The sequence below is a fragment of the Miniopterus natalensis genome, chromosome 6, assembly GCF_054644295.1.
Source record: "Miniopterus natalensis isolate mMinNat1 chromosome 6, mMinNat1.hap1, whole genome shotgun sequence".
Lineage (NCBI taxonomy): Eukaryota > Metazoa > Chordata > Mammalia > Chiroptera > Miniopteridae > Miniopterus > Miniopterus natalensis.
The window spans coordinates 59,580,916-59,595,865 of NC_142086.1; the positions used below are offsets into that span (position 1 = coordinate 59,580,916).

At 36.6% G+C, this 14,950-nt stretch overlaps 1 protein-coding gene and 1 non-coding gene across 2 annotated transcripts in view; both read right to left on the reverse strand.

Annotated features, from left to right (window-relative positions):
• Positions 1–14,950, reverse strand: part of PIK3CA (phosphatidylinositol-4,5-bisphosphate 3-kinase catalytic subunit alpha) — a 63,751-nt gene that overhangs the window by 35,865 nt on the left and 12,936 nt on the right. The gene's annotated exons all lie outside the window — the stretch shown is intronic.
• On the reverse strand, positions 5,620–5,725 carry LOC148092928 (U6 spliceosomal RNA). Its single transcript, XR_015714736.1, has one exon. It is a non-coding gene; the product is annotated as a U6 spliceosomal RNA (small nuclear RNA).

Below are 14,950 nucleotides of genomic sequence, written 5' to 3' on the forward strand. Positions count from 1 at the left end.
TGCTGATCAGAGATTTTTGTTTACGTCCCTGTTCTGGTATTAAAATTACTGTTTGGGCAGGAGGCACTAAAAGTCTTTTGGTTCTTAGAAGGCCTGAACCTGCATTTACTTCTCGGTAAGGGTTGGGTGTACATTAGCAGTCCAAGTGGAGTAGGTGGCTTTTTGCTCAGCAGGAGTAAAATACCTTTAAGTACAAAATAAGAGCAGAGATGAATAGCAGAAAACTGTCTCAGGCTCTCCACTGCCATTGGACTTCTAACACATTGTGCAATTTAAAAAAAAAAAAAATCTTTATTGATTTCAGAGAGAGGAAAGGAGAGGGAGAGAGAGAGAGATAGAAACATCAATTGATTGGCTGCCTCCTGCACGTCCCTGACTGGGGATGGAGCCTGCAACCTAGGCATGTGCCCTGACTGGGAATCGAACCCCAATCGCCTGGATCCTAGGTCGACGCTCAACCGCTGAGCCACGTCCGGCCAGGCTGCATTGGGCAATTTAAGTTTTGAACATTTGATGTGCACTCTTTCAGTCCCATAAGACAGTAACATTTTGACAGTTTGTTTTTTCAACTCCAAGCCTTTTTTCACTTAGAATGTTATTTCCAGATTTCATCATTTAAAGCAGGGGCTGTGAACTATGAACCACAGTGCAAATCCAGCTTACCACCTGCTTTTGAAAATAAAATTTAATTGGAACACAGCCAATTAACTGTGTTTACATATTGTCAATGATGCTTTTGCACTATAACAACAGAATTAAGCAGGTGCTATAGAGACTATGTGGCCTGCAAAGCCTAAAATATTTACTATGGCCTGTTACAAAAGTTTGGTGACTTCTGATAAGGTATTAGAATTTCCTGATATAAATGGGAGAATTTCTAAATGCACAATGGCTAATAAGTTATCCCAACCCTACCTTTGCAACTATAGTCCTACACTTGCAATCTAAGTCTTTTGGGGGAAACAAACAAACAAACAAACAAACATTAATTTTAGTCAGTGAAGTTAAAATCTTGAAATAGGAAAGTTTCTCAGAAGTCAATTAATTGGCTATTTTTCACTGTTGGGAGCTCACTACCTGATATAAAAAATTTTGTACAGTACTTCTAAAGTTATTCCTAAAGGCTGTGATTCCTAAATTTCATTTCATCAGTTCTAGCTGTCTTCTCTCTCTTTTCCCATACTTGGCAGCAATGAGAATTTTCCCTAGGCTTCTTTACTCCCAATTCCTTTCACCATAATTAAAGCGAGATAATTTATCATCATATTCTTTGTCTTCATTTTATGTGTTACTTTTGTTTATGGTTCATCTCAAAATGCAGCAATCAAAATCTAGTACAATACTCTAGAGTCAGTATCACCACAGCAGAGTGCAGAAAACTATTACTTGACTGTGGACTGTATCTCTAGAAATACAGCTTAAGACTGCAGAGACTTTTGCTGACTTGATTACTTTAAAATATACATAAAGTGATTGAAGAGGGTAAAGGGGGTCAAATATATGGTGATAGAAGGAGACTAGACTTTGGGTGGTGAACACACAATGTGATATACACATGATATATCAACATTACCCCAATAAATTTAATTAAAAATATACATAGAGTATATTTTAGATATTTTAAATTCCGGTTTCAATTTCAGAAGTGTATTATATGTAACATAGTTATTTCCATTTAAATATCAATATTATATGTGCGCCACAAAAATCATTAAAAATAAGAAAGCTATATTGATTTGAACACTTGCAAATTTAGGGGATATCTATACTGATTCCATTGGCAGCTTAATCATCTCAAACAGCCACAATTTACTAAAATAAGCAGCTTGTATTTTCTAGACATCTATGTTCTATAAATATAGAAGCTGCATAAATGTTTGTTGAATGACCAAAGGTTTTACAAATACTTACATCTGATTTAACTGAAACATTTATAAATATGTATATTTAGATATATGTTTACAAGATTTTCCACTCATTCTCAGACAGGTCAACAGGAAAACATTAACATGTGGTTTTGAGGTTAACTCAGTTGCATCTCCTTCTTTGCTCATTAAATAGAAAATAAGATTTCCTGTTTTTTAAACATTACCAAATAAATCTTTCGTTTAGTTTGATTTGGAATAAGACAACAAAACTTGCCTTTACAACTTGCTACAGAAGTAACAATTAAAATCTAGATTAATAATTCTATGGTCTTATTACTTTCCTTAAAAGTTACTTTACGTATTTCCAGAGTTAATTACTCCCTTCTAAAAATGTAACCCAGACTCTTACATGTATTTCTATGATTATTCCTTAATACACTCTTATTAAATGATCTACATTCCTGCTTAACTACCTGCTAGACTGAACCTTTTCCAAGACAGGGTCTTATTTTGGGTAACCATCGTCCTGGAGTATAGAGGAGTAAGTAGGGAAACTGAATTGTTTAAATTGTCTCAGGGAAAATGTAACAAGGGCCTGAACAAAGAGAAGTAGCAACAGCAAGAAAGAGGTGGATGAAGCCTTGTAAAAGGTAATGCAAAGCACTGAGAGAATAACGGGACTTGGGGGATAAGCAGCATGACTTTTTCACTGCATAGATATGCACGGGAAGCAAGTGTTTTCAGTACAATTTTTCTGAGCCCCAGTTAGAGCCTCTAAAATGCTCTTCCTCTAAGAGTCACTGAGCTGTAGTTGGAATGAGTCCAAAGGGACAGCTGTAATATACACTAGCTCTGGAAGGATGCGTATTATCCATTTCTTTCAAAGTGTTGTCCTTCACTGACCTTTACAAGCTGACCATGAGAAAACAGTTTTAACTCATCCTTTTTAGTGATTAAGAGAGACCTGAACAACTTCAGGGTAGAAAATTGAGTTTTCATGACCAGCATGTAGAAAATTCAAATTCCTTTAGTAGGGGATGCAATTCATTTTCACTATTAAATTCATAGTATGATGAAAGGTGTTATGAAAATACATTTCAGAGATTTAATGAATTACTCAAGACAAGGGTCCCCTAATATCAGGTCCACGGATGGGCTTAGAAAGGGTCTGTGCTAATGGATTTTTAAAAATAATGACAAACAATTAAAGTCTAAGCCAGTAATGTCCGTACCAATGTTGACTTTTATTTTTAATCCTTACCTAAGGATATTTTTTTCATTGCTTTTGAGAGAGAATGGGAGGGAGGGGGAAGGGGGAAGGGGGAGAGAGAGAGAGAGAGAGCGCGACAGAGAGGAGAGGAGAAACATTAATGTGAGAGACACACATCAACTGATGCCTCCTGCAACGCACCCAGACTGGGGCCAGGGATCGCGCCCACAGTGGAGGTAAGTGCCCTTGACTGGAATCAAACCCGAGATCCTTCGTCCATGGGCCAACACTAACCACTGAGCCAGGCCAGCCGGGGTCCAATGCAGACTTCTGATTATCAATAAATATGAAAAAGGACTTTATTAAGGTGGCTTAGAAGAATCCAGTGTGAGTAGCAGACTCAAAAATGTTAAGTAAATATAAGAGCCAGTAATAAAGTGAAGATTAATAAATAATATTAGCTTGTAGATACATTATGAATTTTAATGAGTAGTATTTTTTATATAAACAGAAAAACAACCTGAAGGTATTTAAGTTTGGCAGCTGTATCTATATTTAAGGGCCAAGAGTATGTATACTTTAAAAAAGACAATGAAAATAGAAACTTAATTATGCACCTGATTGTCTCCATGAAAATTTAACCAATGAGATCAATGAAAAAACCAGCCCAGCAAGGAAGATGGCCTACTATAAAGGAAATGGAAACTATGAAGAGGTTCTTGAAATGTTTCCCCAATTTCCTGCTAAGCAAAAATTTTAGCTCCCAAGGAACATAAAGAGAAATGTCCTGAAAGCTCAACCCTTTACAAGTGAAAATTTATAACCAAGCTTATTAGTGATGATAACCACAAACTGGGGTGCACAGTCTTTGTAATTCCTCTTTACAAATGAGACCCATGTCCCACATACTTCAGGAATAAATCTATTATTTGGAATTACACAAGTGATGCCAACCACACATTGTTCCTTTCATGACTGATGGGTTAACTGAAGAAAAAAGTAGAAAAGGGCTCTACTTTTCAGCTTAAAGTCAGTATTAAAACTAACTCTCCTCTCTTTTTCTTTCAAAAGCCTGGGGGCTTCACCCAAAATAACTTCACTCTTCCTTGCCCTAATGAAGCTAACACCATCCTGGACTCGTCTGATTTATAAAATAGTTATTACCTGGCTGCTGGTTATCTAAGGAGAAAGGAGATAAAAGTGTACATCACCTAGGGTCCAGCTAGATAAATTCATGAAGAGTTTAAGAATGTCTAGATTAGATTAAACACTTTAATTAAACACTAAATTCATGAAGAGTTTAAGAATGTCTAGATTAGATTAAACACTTTAACACCAGCAACGTATCTTCCAGCTTACTTGACCTGATTCTTTTAAAGACCTGTAATAAACAAACTGAAGGCAAGACGTTTCCATAGCCATCAGGAGTGAGAACTTCTCTCCCTGAAGTTTATCAAGTGGCTTTCCTCTTTTTCTTTTTGGTATAGTGTAATGCCTTCATAAGCTTTGCCATGGTTTTGAAGACTTCAATAGTCTTCTTTCAAGTCTTCCTGCTACTATGGGTGAGGGTGGATGAACTTCTGGAAAACAGCTGCTCCACATTGTTCCCTTTTTTCCTCTCTGCATCAAAAATGAACAGCTACCTTGTTTCCTTATGTCATGGGACAAAGACAATTGAGTCATTATTGAGACTTCTAGTCAAGTTCTAGTCCATGTGGTGATACCCCTCCAGTGTCCAGATGCATTAAAACTTGTCTGCACCCCACTGACAAACTTTATGGTCTTTCTTGACAATGGCAAAAGGATGAACCTTGCCTACCAACCCTATATTGCCATGATAAAAGCAAAGTAAAACTTGGGTCAGCTACAGGTTTCTCAGTAGAGACTGTCACTCTATTTCCTTGCACAGAACAGGTAGTTTGTATCCACAAGGAAACAAACAAACAAACAAAAAATCCAAAATGCCAAAACAGCAAATTTTCAGTCTAGTCCAGCCCAATAAAGATGGAGCTAGCAATTTTGATTGGGGCTACTAGCAGACACAATACATTCATTTAATTGCATTCAGATATATTTTACAGGTCTTTTTGCTTTAGAGTATTACTTTCATTTTTGATCAACTCAACATTCCAGACTTAACAGATTTGTTCTATCTGCCAGAAGGCCGAACTGGTTTGGGAGAAAGAATCAGAGACCAATCGTAAAGCACCATGATCACGGTCTCTTGTCTCCAACAGATTTCCCTATTTCCTGAGGCCAAGTGCCATAAAACTGCAGCTATGGTGTCTGTGCCCACGATTACATACTACCATGCACAAACAATGAACAAAGAAGATATTCACATATCATTGCTGCAACTGGCTGTGGCAAGGATAACATTTTCAAAACCAAATGACAAGGTCTGGACTGTGCTGCAGTGATCACGGTGGCGATTCTGCCAATACGGACAGGCTAGGGAGGAAATGTACATGGACTCCATCAATTTGCTTTGAGACAGGAAAATAGCCTGCTAGTAAGTGAATCAAATAAAAACATTAGCTTAAAAGTATGGAGTATTTCTTGAATGTGTGTATCAACCTTACACAGGGGCCATGCTAGTCTTCTGCTGTCATTCAATTTTAGTAATATATTCTGTGGAAACAGGTACTATCCAATGAACTTTTAACAAAAAAACACTAGAAGGACCTTGCTTTTAGTTTCATTCATACCAAGGCATAATCCCTAATGGCTACATTACATAATTAAGCATCAGTGGAATACAGTGTCATGAAAACATATTTTAGTTTACAAGGCAGTTAATACATAACCAGAATTAGATTAGACTGCAAAAATCTGGCTCAAGATGCATTGAGTATCCTTGGTTATTATACCAATATTTAGTCCCTGACATTTTGTCTGGTTATTTTTCTACCCACGCTTTTATCCTTTTGCCCCCAAATCACATCTCGACCTTTGTGTTTGACCTGATTTCTTAAAGGCCATTATTGTAACATCTTCAAGTAGTGTTTCCTCTTATACCATACCTATTGATATATTATTGGCATTCTTACAAACAGGTACAAAGCAAAGAATGTATAGTGCACTGGAATTTTATTTCATGAAATTTCACTTAAACTGATCACTTAATGTCTGTTCTTAATCTTCCCATTTCACATGCCAAATTTATTGGTCAAAGCAAGTATTCCTGTTTTACTTAACTTAAGTAGGTAAACAAATAAAGAGCTACTTGCAAATGTTCCATTTTCTTCAAACTACACTTCAATGAGTGTAAGCTACTATATTATTTGTTCAGGGAACATACCCAAGTATATCCATAGGTAACAATATATTTTAAGAGGTATGCTACAACATTGCATGAAAGACAAGAAATAAAGTAGAAACTTGATTTTAAAACTTTGATTTTTAATGATAACATTATATTTTGATGCAGCTGTTTGCCATCTGCTCCACTTCTGGCAATAACAGAATATTTTAATATTACACTAGTAATATGAAAAACTATTGTGGGCAATTATTGACCAACTTCAATAGTGATTTATCACCTTCAGTATTTGATCTCTGGTAAAAGGGCTACTTTGCTAAGGCAAAATTTGAAGTAATGCAACAATCAGAGCGAGGGGAGCTTAACTTCAGTACAGGTGTCACCCAGTCAAGATGTGAAGAGAAGTAGTCCTACAAATGACAACAATGTGGATGGAATCACACATATTTTTAAAAATTGAACATTTTTTAGCCATTACAATATGGGCAAGGTATTTTAGAGTGCACTTAAGAGTGGGAGAGAAGTATTACTAGATGGTCTTTACTTTGCCCTTTCAGACATTTACTGTTCACTTATACTTGATGTAGTGCGATGTATCAAGTATCTCAGAAATTTTAGTTACTATACCTTAAAATGAGAGCAATGAGAATGACAAACTGAAATGGGTGTAACTGTGTAAAGACAGCAATAAATTATCATTAAGTTAAATATTAACATGTTTATTCATTGATGCTCAATATGTCATCAGTTGACCACCTAAGGCACATAGTTAAACAATAAATTACCTTATAATAATGCAGTAAGTTAAAGTGCTTCCTTAAAAATGTATCAATAGATAAACACTTTTAAACTGGTTATTTAACGTAAGTTATTAAACTATTATCCCAACAACTGCTTCACACATTATGATCCATTAGCTAATTTTGATGAAATTATAATAAAGGCATACAGGGAGTTTTAAGAAAGTTTGAAAAAAGGAACTTAACTAAAATTCTAAACCTTCCCTGGGGAGTAGTATCTCAAGAAAGGGCATGATTGCAAAGGTTGAAGTAAAGAGATAAGGGAAAGTCCCCAGGTTGGAGAGAGCTACTGTAGGGGTCATTAACAGAAACTTGTGTGTGCCCAATAATGGATATTACAGCGATGGACACATGATGGAGAATTCTGATGTGATGAAAACTCACAGTGAGAACATCTACTATGGTCCATAAAGAGCACACTCAAAGCTCTAGTTCTTAAATTGGAAGATAAGGTTAAACTAAACTGGAACATAAGCTTTTAACTTCATCTAGTCAATACCAATAATCTCTATTTGATAGTTGCTTTAAGGCCTAATGTGATTATAATTTGATAATCTCATACCAATTTTGAGGGGCAAAAGAGACAGAAAAAATGATTTAAAGTATTCCACTGTTAATATTGGAAGTCAGAAATTATTTACCTTCTGTCTCAAAGGCCTCAAAATAATGAAATATTTTTTTAAAAGATGGGTTCTATGCTATTTTTATAGCATAATTGACAAAATCATAATAATTAGCTTATTAGTTTAAAAAAAATCGACTTTCACATCTCTAGAAATCGACTAATTAAAACTTGAGCTTGGGTCTTTTGTTAAAATTGGTTTTACAACACTAGTATTCTTACCCATCAGTAGTCTACTCATAACAGTCTCACTAGCACTAAGACACACGTAACAGTGCTGTACTTATGACTGCACTTTAGTTTCCACAAAAGCAAAACCCTGAGAAAAGCATGACTCATTATCCACAGGGTAAAAAAAAAAAAAAAGTTTCTTTGATCGGAATATGAAACATTGCTGAAACCAGTAATTTAGACTAGAAATTCCTTTTCTGAATAGAAGGAACAGAATGTTTCTTTTCTCTATGAGAACAAAACTAGCAGAACTATCCATCTGCCTGCTTTTATTACTCTCCATATCTGGTGTGTGGTGACAGAAAAACAACCTTTAGTCTAGCCATTTTCAGTCCTGGTCTTTACACACACACACACACACACACACACACACACACACCCCTAACCTCTCCCTCACTATTTGACTCAGCATCTATTACAAAGTCACTGCAATATACATAGAGAACATACTGAAAGAGGATATTTATTTATATAATGTTAAATGTTAAGAAGTTCTCAGGTTCACAGTTTATGAAACTATTTTCCTTATTAAAAGGTCAAAGTTACAAAGGTAAGAACCTATTGATGCTATAAATGATTTAAAGTTTCACCCCCCACAATTTCCCCAATAAAAGTCATAATAATCTTTCAATGATATTTTTCTGGCCTCTTTTATTCTTTTGTTGGTATCTCTTACTCTAATTACTCAAATATGGGTATTTTTCATGACATCACCACTCTCTCAATCTCCAAGGTTAGAACCTTTGGAGTTTTCAACTCCTCTTGCACGTCATTTCCACCTATTAAATCACCCACAAATTCATCACATTTTTGGTTTTTGGCCATCTTTTCTATCACTCATAGACCCTAAAAAGTTCTCACATGGAGCAGTGACCTGTCTCTAATTCTACAGGCATTCGTTAAGCAACTGCTATCTATGAGACACTGGTAATAAAAGTGAACGGATGGGTGATGGAAAAGAGAGGGAAAAAATAGTTTATAAGCGTACTTAAGTGAAGGTGAAAGGGACAGGGTTCCACACTTTATTACCCAATCTACAAGCAGAATGTAGCAATTACAAGAGAAAATGTGTGAGAGAGTGTGTGTGTGTGTGTGTGTGTGTAACGGAGTCGCACTTAATAAATGAAAATGATTTCTGACAGGTACAGAATGAGAAGGGCAGAAAGTAAAGCAGGCAGCATGCACTAAGGCAAAAAGGCCTGGAAGCACACATTATTCAGTTTCTCCCTTCCCCAGTTCATTACCCACAGTGTCACTAGAACTGGCTACCGAAAATACATACCTCACCACACTGCTCCTCAGAGGAAACAATAGGGCGACTCTGTAGTATCTATAGATTACGTGCAGCTGAAGCCCGAAGCCTCACACTCTGCGCTGCTCTTACTCTTCCCCCCCCATACTCCAGGCTCTAATCTCATTGGGTCCATCTTCTTTCCTTTGTAAATAGGGTCTATGATCTTTCTTTTACCTGCATTTCCATCTGTTGCCATTTCAATCATACTTATACTTTAAATTCAGTCCAAACGCCTTCCCTACAGTCCCTTCACGGTCTCATTAAAACTTGGTTTATAATTCCAGATTAACTTTAGAATAATTTTGTTAAGTTCAAAACCAAAGATCAAAGCTTGCTGGTATTTTGATTGAGAACCTTTGATTTATGCTAATTTAGAGAGAACTGACATTTTTATAAGATATTCTTCCTATCCAAGTATGTATTTCCACATCTATTTTTCAATGTTCCTCAGTATTTTTTAATTGAACTATAATTAACATACAATGAACTCCACATATCTTAAGTGTTAAGTTTGATGACTTTTGATAATTTTTTTACACCATGTAACCACCACATAAATGAGAAAGACAAAATTTCTATTATCCCAGAACATTCCCTTATACTCTTTCCCTTATACTCTTTCCCTGTTAATTTCTCTCTCTGCCCTAGATAATAACCTTTTGATGTCTGTAATTATAGATGACTTTTGGTGGTTCTTGAATTCACATAAATCAAAACACACATTGTATACTCTTGTTGTTGGCTTCCTTTGCTTGACATAATTGTTTTTGAGATTTATCCAGGTTGTTAATGTATCAGTAATTGGTCCTGTATTTTAACCCTCATCTGAGAACATGCTTACTGATTTTTAGAGAGAGGAAGGGGAGGGGGAGGAGAGAGAGAGAAACATCGATGTGAGAGAAACATCAATCAGCTTCCTCCCTTACTCCCTTACTGGGGCCCCAAATGGGGATCGAACCCACAACCTTTTGGTGTATGGGACAATGCTCCCACCAACTGAGCCACACCTGCAAGGGTGTAATTGGTTCTTTTTAGTCACCAAGTATTAGTCCAAAATATACTTACAACTTGTTTATTCTCCAGTTGTTAAATACATAAGCTGTTTCCACTTTTGGCTATGAACATTCTGATATCAGTTTTTGTTTAAGTGGACACATACTTTTATTTATCTTGGTGAACAGGAGTGAAATGCTGGGTTTGTACGATGTGCAGACTGACTGCTTATTCTTTAAAAAGCCTGCTTGTAAAGTCATCCTTTGGTTGTGTCCGAGAACTTAGATCTTGGATTTTGAGAGATTTCCACTCCCTGACAAGAGTGGCTCACTGCCCAAACTGTTCCTGAGAGTTGCAGTTGCTATACTCTGATTGGGAATCGAACCGCGATCGCCTGCATCCTAGGTCGATGCTCAACCGCTGAGCCATGCCAGTTGGGAAAGATGGATTATTTAATAGATGGTCCTGGTAGAAGTGACTAGCACTTGGAGGGGTTAAAAAATTGAATTTTTACTGCTTTATTTTAAGACATATAAAGAAAACTTTACAATGCTTCTGAGTAATATAAAAGACTGAAGGAATGGAAAAACACCACATTCTTGGATGGGAAGACTCAAATTCACAAATGTCAATTCTCCCTTACATAATCTATACACTTAACATGATCCTAATAAAATACCAATATGATTTGTATGTGCAGAATTTACATGGTGACTCTACTGTTCAAAAGAAAATAGCAGGCAACCCAGGAAAAATTAGGGGAGGGGAAAAAGGGGGAGAGAAGGATCTAGCCCTACCAGATATTAAAACATATTATAAAACTACATTAATCATGACGGTAAGATATAGCTCTTGAAGAGTCAGATCACTAGAATAGAACAGAAAATTAAAAAACAAACATAAAATGTACGTATTACTGAAGTTGATGTGATAGCAAACAAAGATCTGAGCATATTCAAAGTAGAATGATAACAACAAAAGCTAAAGAAAGGGAGAATGAAAGGACAGTGAGATGCTGATGAAACATGGTAACAGCAAGAAACAGTAGCAGAAAACTCTAAAAGCGAAATTAAAATGCTCCAGTTTAATAATCTTTAAGTCCAGTGGCTATCACAGAGTTAATTCTTCAATTTCTCAAATGCTCCTATTACTAACTAATGTATATATTTCAGCTTAATATTTGAGAAGGTTATTTTAGCTATTTGCTCTTTATAAACTTTTTTTGAGACACTGACTGAGGAACTGTATTTGGAAATCTTTATTAGATATAACAGTTTTTCAAGTGTTTAATGTATTTCAAAGTATGCTACAACAACTTCCATTTTCTTGACTTCGGTTCTAGAAATATTGGCAGAAAAAGTAAAAAGCTGACAGCTGGGTATAAGGATATTACAAGATGACTCTAATTATCTAAAATGTTTCTTTTAAAAGAACAGTTGCTACTAAATATTTCATTGCTAACATTTGGCTTAAGCCATAGCTACATGTATTCTATGGCATAGTGGATCTGAACTTTGCAGCTGGTGGTTGATTTCCATCAACACCTAAAGACTGAAGTCTAAACTTCAGAAAATCAAGCTTTAAAAAATATGATACAAACCCACTGCATACTTACACATATATGCCCTTTTGTCTTAATTTTTGCAGAATAAGATGTTACCTATATAAATATCAGTTGAATTTAAATTAAAAAAAATATTTGTGGCTACCCCATTAGGTACTATAGTACAGTTTCTGCAAGAAATACAAATAAGTATCACAAAGCAGAGTATAGGAGGTTGGATGTAAAACTGAGAGACAGTTTAATATCCAGTAATTAGTTCTTGCCTTGGAGGAATAGGCATTATTTTATAAAGTAGGACTATGATGAAAAAAGCTTATTAAAATACCTTCTCCTTCCAAAATGATAAAAGATCAACTAATATGTGAGGAGGGGGGGAAATGCTTAAAAAGGAATGTGGGGGTGTGTGTGTGTGTGTGTGTGTAATTTTACTGCGATATTCTACCTTTCTTGTAAAGTCCAAAATCAGAAAGGAAGCCAGATTTCTTGGGTGTGAACTCAAGTCTATACTTACAAGTTGGGTAATTGTAGGCAAATACTTAACAATAAGATACCTTATTTCCTCATTGAAAAATGGGACTAACCACTCCTTCCTTGCCTTCCTTATTGGATTGTTAAATTACATGACAGACATTTATTAAGCAATTATTATTTGACAGGATTATGCTGGAGGGACAAGATAAAATTACTTTCCTAACTTCAAGAGGCTCATAGTCTATTGAGGAGGACAGATATGTAACTAAGCAAGCAAAACTTGGTATGTATTTGTTATAACAAACAGAAGCTGGGGAAATACAAAGGAGGAAGAGAGTGACTCTGCCTAGGAGAATGAATCCAGGAGTACTTTATACAGGTTACTAGGAGCTGAAGATAGTGTGCCAGGCCCACAGTTATTGGTAGGAGCAGCCATAGCAAAAGGGGCTCTGAGCAGCAGGAATGGTTTGAGCCCAACAAGCACAGGAGTCTAGAAAGGCCTAGGTGAGTTCGAGGCAGTTCAAAATGACTGGGTAGCAAGGTGTTCAGTTCAGTGAGGGGAAAGTGTACAAAAATGCACTGCACACAGAAAAGTGGGCTGGAACCAAATTATGAGGAGAATTATAGTAAATTAATGGGATTGTACTTTATTCCCAGGTCAGGGTTCCCCAAAATCTTGTCCTGGGACCACATGCATGAGGATCAAGACTGGGAAGTCTTGTTAAAGTGCATGTTCCCAGGCCCACTGATCCATCGAATCAAGATTTTAAGGGTCTGGGTAACTCGCATTTTGACAGATTCCCCAGGTGATTCTTACATACCCAAAGCTTGGGAAGCCGCAGTGTAGGCCCTAAGGAATTACTGAGCTTTAATTTTGTATTTTTGGGTGATATTTTGGCAGCAGTGTACAAGAAGTGTCAATCTTTCTCTTCCACAGAACTTACTATGGCACATTCACAAAATCCTTCCAGTTACTTACATGTCTGATAATTTTGGCAGCAGCACAGAAAGTAAAAGAGAAAAGTGGATCGACTGACTGGGGTATTCAACGATACAGGAAAGGATGAAACTAAGGCAGAGACCATGTGAAAAGATGGAGATGCATCAAGAGATGTTCCTAAGAAAGAACACCCCAAATCTGGTGATCTGTTGGATTTGACAGGTCAGAGTCAAGGTTAACAGAATTTTCTAACTTAGGCAAGTAATGATGCTATTAACAGAAAAGGATCATACAAAATAGAACTGTGTAAACATTTTGAATTCTGAAAATCTAAGTGTAAGATAATATTAATCAGGTTTCTTTCTAAAGTGCTTCCTCACACTTCTTTCCTTAACTTAGATGTATATTGCATTTGTATTTCTTTCAATGTAAAAGTGAGGCATGCTTACAGAAATTCACTCACTTAAACACTGACTGAAGTGTCTATCAAGATCTAGGACTGTGCTCGTACCTGCCAGTGGTGCACAGAGGAGAAAGACAAAACAGTGGAAATACGTCTGAAACAACCATTGTTACCACTCTTTAATGTATTCCTTTACAGCTTCTTTTCCTATGCATACTGATTTATATAGTTGTGCTCATATAGTAAAATAACTTTGTATTTTGCTCTTTTCACTTCAAAAAGTATTTCCTCAAATTACTGTAAACTCTTCATAAACAATAGTGTTCTATGACTACCTAGTGCTATAGAAGACAGCATAGTTTACTTATTGAACACTTAAAACGTTTTAAAATTTCCACTATTATATATAATGCTGCAAATGGAATTACTGGATTACAATATGATAACCTTAAAGGTACAAAAGTTGCTGACTTCCTTCCAAAAGGACCGAACCATTGCAGACTGCCAACAGAAGCATGACTAAGCACACTGCATGGCACCTTCACCAGCACCGCACCATCAGAAAAAACAGGGCTAACTCAAGTAGAACCGTATCACTGCGTTTTAGAGTTTCACTTCCGTGACTGTGTCAGGGAAGAGAGTTTTCCATACGCTTTTATGTCCTCTTTGGTAAACAAACCTGCTACCTCAAGTTCTTCGCTCACTCGCCTGCCTGCATCTGGTGCTTCTGAATGCATTTGTACGAACACCTCAGAGTTTAAAGGTAAGTATCTACCTGGCTTTCTGCACCTGGTAAGTCAAGGATGCTGCTCTCACTGCCTCCAGCCCTCCAGCCCTTGTCTGAAGCCCTCAGTACAGTGCTTCCATCCTCTCCCAAATAATAAAACTTGTCACCTTTCTCTATTTTATTTTAAAAATGTACCTTTATTGATTTTGGAGAGAGGGAGGGAAAGGGAGAGAGAAATAGAAACATCAATGATGAGAGAGTCATTGATCAGCTGCCTCCTGCACGCCCCCGACTGGGGATCGAGCCTGCAACCTGGGCATGTGCCCTGACTGGGAATCGAACCCTGATCGCCTGGATCCTAGATTGACGCTCAACCTCTGAGCCACGGCCGGCCGGGTACCCTTTTTTTTTTTTTTTTACAAATTCCTAATCCTGGTTTGTACATCTTTTAATCCATTTGTATTGGGAGGAGAGGGATTAGGAGAAAAAGAGATAAATGTCAACATTTTATTTGAGTCCAATGTAATGAACTTTCCCCTCATGAGTCCTTCCAATTCTTTAAAGC